The sequence below is a fragment of the Schistocerca piceifrons genome, unplaced genomic scaffold (genome assembly GCF_021461385.2).
Source record: "Schistocerca piceifrons isolate TAMUIC-IGC-003096 unplaced genomic scaffold, iqSchPice1.1 HiC_scaffold_1309, whole genome shotgun sequence".
Classification (NCBI taxonomy): Eukaryota; Metazoa; Arthropoda; class Insecta; order Orthoptera; family Acrididae; genus Schistocerca; species Schistocerca piceifrons.
This window is the reverse complement of record NW_025727135.1, coordinates 5,001-10,000: the sequence shown is the minus strand read 5'-3', so window position 1 is coordinate 10,000 and position 5,000 is coordinate 5,001. Positions and strand designations below refer to the sequence as shown.

Genomic DNA, 5,000 nt, shown 5'->3' with positions numbered 1-5,000 from the left:
CCACATTACACAATCCACACTATCACAACCAGACCAGGAGGTCCATGCGGAAAATAGAATATCCCACCCTTTCGACATCCACCATTGCGCAGATAAGGCACCAACACCCACACATGTCCTATACAACGGTGCACCCAACATCACAATAGTACCTCCTGTCACAGCGCACAAACAATGACATGAGTCAAAGACACAGGTCTGACACAAGCATAGAATTGGAGCGCCGCCTCTAATAAGCCAAAGGTGCATCCTGACGTGACAAATCTCATCATGTCACAAGCATTCACTTACTATAATCACTATCAACGAACCTGCCGCCCCGCCCCCCCCCCCCCCCCCACACCTTTCCTTACAACAACGTGTAACCTAACCTAACCCATGTTGTACCTTAACCTAACCCATGTTGTACCTTAACCTAACCCATGTTGTGCCTTAACCTAACCCATGTTGTGCCTTAACCTAACCCATGTTGTCCCCTAACCTAACCCAAGTTGTCCCCTAACCTAACCCATGTTGTCCCTTAACCTAACCCATGTTGTGCCTTAACCTAACCCATGTTGTGCCTTAACCTAACCCATGTTGTCCCCTAACCTAACCCATGTTGTCCCCTAACCTAACCCATGTTGTGCCTTAACCTAACCCATGTTGTCCCCTAACCTAACCCATGTTGTGCCTTAACCTAACCCATGTTGTCCCCTAACCTAACCCATGTTGTCCCCTAACCTAACCCATGTTGTCCCCTAACCTAACCCATGTTGTGCCTTAACCTAACCCATGTTGTGCCTTAACCTAACCCATGTTGTCCCCTAACCTAACCCAAGTTGTCCCCTAACCTAACCCATGTTGTCCCCTAACCTAACCCATGTTGTGCCTTAACCTAACCCATGTTGTGCCTTAACCTAACCCATGTTGTGCCTTAACCTAACCCATGTTGTCCCCTAACCTAACCCATGTTGTCCCCTAACCTAACCCATGTTGTGCCTTAACCTAACCCATGTTGTCCCCTAACCTAACCCATGTTGTGCCTTAACCTAACCCATGTTGTCCCCTAACCTAACCCATGTTGTCCCCTAACCTAACCCATGTTGTCCCCTAACCTAACCCATGTTGTGCCTTAACCTAACCCATGTTGTGCCTTAACCTAACCCATGTTGTCCCCTAACCTAACCCATGTTGTCCCCTAACCTAACCCATGTTGTCCCCTAACCTAACCCATGTTGTCCCCTAACCTAACCCATGTTGTCCCCTAACCTAACCCATGTTGTCCCCTAACCTAACCCATGTTGTCCCCTAACCTAACCCATGTTGTCCCCTAACCTAACCCATGTTGTCCCCTAACCTAACCCATGTTGTCCCCTAACCTAACCCATGTTGTGCCCTAACCTAACCCATGTTGTGCCCTAACCTAACCCATGTTGTGCCCTAACCTAACCCATGTTGTGCCTTAACCTAACCCATGTTGTCCCCTAACCTAACCCATGTTGTCCCCTAACCTAACCCATGTTGTCCCCTAACCTAACCCATGTTGTCCCCTAACCTAACCCATGTTGTGCCTTAACCTAACCCATGTTGTCCCCTAACCTAACCCATGTTGTCCCCTAACCTAACCCATGTTGTCCCCTAACCTAACCCATGTTGTCCCCTAACCTAACCCATGTTGTCCCCTAACCTAACCCATGTTGTCCCCTAACCTAACCCATGTTGTCCCCTAACCTAACCCATGTTGTGCCCTAACCTAACCCATGTTGTCCCCTAACCTAACCCATGTTGTGCCTTAACCTAACCCATGTTGTGCCTTAACCTAACCCATGTTGTCCCCTAACCTAACCCATGTTGTCCCCTAACCTAACCCATGTTGTGCCTTAACCTAACCCATGTTGTGCCGTAACCTAACCCATGTTGTGCCTTAACCTAACCCATGTTGTGCCTTAACCTAACCCATGTTGTGCCTTAACCTAACCCATGTTGTGCCTTAACCTAACCCATGTTGTGCCTTAACCTAACCCACGTTGTCCCCTAACGTAACCCACGTTGTCCCCTAACGTAACCCACGTTGTCCCCTAACGTAACCCACGTTGTCCCCTAACGTAACCCACGTTGTCCCCTAACGTAACCCACGTTGTCCCCTAACGTAACCCACGTTGTCCCCTAACGTAACCCACGTTGTCGCCTATCGTAACCCACGTTGTCGCCTAAACCTGCTCTGTAATTGTTATACGACTCGTTCAATTAGTGTAGTGTTGCCCACCCGCAACCCTCGCAATATAGTTCGCTACTCGCACTGCCCGCTCCCCTGTGTATCGCTTCATGTTAAACACCTTGCAAGTCTTGCTGACTTTCCACATGCTCCTGCTGTACACTGTAATGTGGATGGCAGCAGGGCGTACATGCCGCCCCCCCCCCCCCCCCCACCTCTCCCCACGTCCCCACCTTGCCCCCTGCCTTCGCAAGGTGGTTGGTGACAAGTTTGCATGTTCAATGCCCTTCGCATGCGACGTACGCAGGCTACGTTGTGGTGCGGCCTGTGTCAACTGTCCGCTGATGTCGTACGCGTGAACCACAATCTGTACTGCACATTCGTCCTTATGTACTGAATGATACATCGTGGCACATGTGTGACCGTACAACGACTGCGCCCAAAAACGGCGGACCATACAGTGCAAATATTGTGCACGCAGCTACGTGTCGTCTCCCTATGAGAGCTGGATTGCAGTGTGGTACGCCATAGAGACGTGTGGGAGGAACGGACGCCGTGGATGGCGATCAGCATGAGCTGTCTGTTGATGTATTCGGACCTAGTCGTCTCTCCTCACACACCGTGATGGCATGGTGCAGCGCGTTCCATATCTGCGACATGCTACAGAAGCCGGTTGACAGTCGTTCGAGCAATGGACATCGCATACGTACGGGGGCCACCTTCCACGTATTGTCTAGGCGTGCACATTTTGTTGCGTGTATGTGGGCAGACGTAGTGTGGCGTGACACCTGACACAGGCATGCAATAATGGTTGAAGTTGCAAATGGCGATGGACGCCTACGTTTTCTGGTGAAGTTACGCAAATGAAGAAATGGTAACCCGTTGTGGTGCGGTTGTTCTCGCTAGGGGTGAATCGGTGATGGCGACGATAGGTTGAGGTACTAACCGGTTGTTCCAGCGATACCCACCATGCCGACGAAACTGAACGGCATCTGGGTGTGAAGCGATACGCGGCGGTGGCTGGGTGGGACCGTCCCCGGCCGGTGAGGGGGCGCCTCCCGGCGTGCTGGCCGCGCGGTGCGTGGGCGCACGCGCTACAGCCGGCTGGTGGGGGCGGCCAGTGGCAGGCGCGCCGGCCGACGGACGCGGCAGGCGTCGCAGCTGCGCGCCGGCGCACCCTGCGCGCGGCGCCGTGCGGCCAAAGTAGGTCCTCGCGGGCCCGGTGCGAAGCGCGGTGGACATCTGCAGTGTGCTGGTCCGATTGAGGACTGTGTGCGTTGAGGATGCGCCGCCGCCCGGCGCTCGGCGCCGCGACGCCGTCTGCTGCTCGGTCGCCCCAGCGGTTCTCGCTGGTGGTTTGTATCGCAGCTGTGCGGATGTGTTGGCGTGTGCGCTGTGCTGGGAGAGTTCGCTTCGGCACCCAAGTGGGGCTTTTGTCCTTCTGTGGCGCTGGCGTTGGAGCTGCCGGTCACCGTAGGTGGCGCGTGTTGTCTCCCGCCGGCAATGCCACGACAGCACGCTCCCGGGCCTCTGTCGGCAGCGGCAAGCTCAGTTGGGAGCACGGGTGGTCGCACCGAAAGCGTCTACTCGCCTAACTCCGGGCGATTGCGCCTCTCTCGAACCCGACCAAGTACTTGGGACGGCGCTGCGCGCCGCCGGGACCTGAGAGGGTTTCGAGGTGTATTGTGCAGGGGAGCTCAGCCTCCTCCTGTTTGCAGAATGATTGAGCGGACGCTTGCGTGTTCGCGCGGGCCCCCGGGACACACTCCCGGGCGGCCGGCTGCTCAGCTCTAGTTGACGCAGCTCCCTGGTTGATCCTGCCAGTAGTCATATGCTTGTCTCAAAGATTAAGCCATGCATGTCTCAGTACAAGCCGCATTAAGGTGAAACCGCGAATGGCTCATTAAATCAGTTATGGTTCCTTAGATCGTACCCACGTTACTTGGATAACTGTGGTAATTCTAGAGCTAATACATGCAAACAGAGTCCCGACCAGAGATGGAAGGGACGCTTTTATTAGATCAAAACCAATCGGTCGGCTCGTCCGGTCCGTTTGCCTTGGTGACTCTGAATAACTTTGGGCTGATCGCACGGTCCTCGTACCGGCGACGCATCTTTCAAATGTCTGCCTTATCAACTGTCGATGGTAGGTTCTGCGCCTACCATGGTTGTAACGGGTAACGGGGAATCAGGGTTCGATTCCGGAGAGGGAGCCTGAGAAACGGCTACCACATCCAAGGAAGGCAGCAGGCGCGCAAATTACCCACTCCCGGCACGGGGAGGTAGTGACGAAAAATAACGATACGGGACTCATCCGAGGCCCCGTAATCGGAATGAGTACACTTTAAATCCTTTAACGAGTATCTATTGGAGGGCAAGTCTGGTGCCAGCAGCCGCGGTAATTCCAGCTCCAATAGCGTATATTAAAGTTGTTGCGGTTAAAAAGCTCGTAGTTGGATTTGTGTCCCACGCTGTTGGTTCACCGCCCGTCGGTGTTTAACTGGCATGTATCGTGGGACGTCCTGCCGGTGGGGCGAGCCGAAGGCGTGCGACCGCCCCGTGCGTGCTCGTGCGTCCCGAGGCGGACCCCGTTGAAATCCTACCAGGGTGCTCTTTATTGAGTGTCTCGGTGGGCCGGCACGTTTACTTTGAACAAATTAGAGTGCTTAAAGCAGGCAAGCCCGCCTGAATACTGTGTGCATGGAATAATGGAATAGGACCTCGGTTCTATTTTGTTGGTTTTCGGAACCCGAGGTAATGATTAATAGGGACAGGCGGGGGCATTCGTATTGCGACGTTAGAG

The 5,000-nt window shown here is 53.9% G+C and overlaps 1 non-coding gene across 1 annotated transcript in view; it reads left to right on the top strand.

The window, feature by feature from the left end:
* The first annotated feature begins 4,001 nt into the window (after positions 1–4,001).
* LOC124731862 overlaps positions 4,002–5,000 on the top strand; it is a 1,909-nt gene continuing 910 nt past the window's right edge. Inside the window, exon 1 of the ribosomal RNA XR_007008520.1 lies at positions 4,002–5,000. This exon is cut by the window's right edge and continues 910 nt beyond it. This is a non-coding gene — a ribosomal RNA (small subunit ribosomal RNA).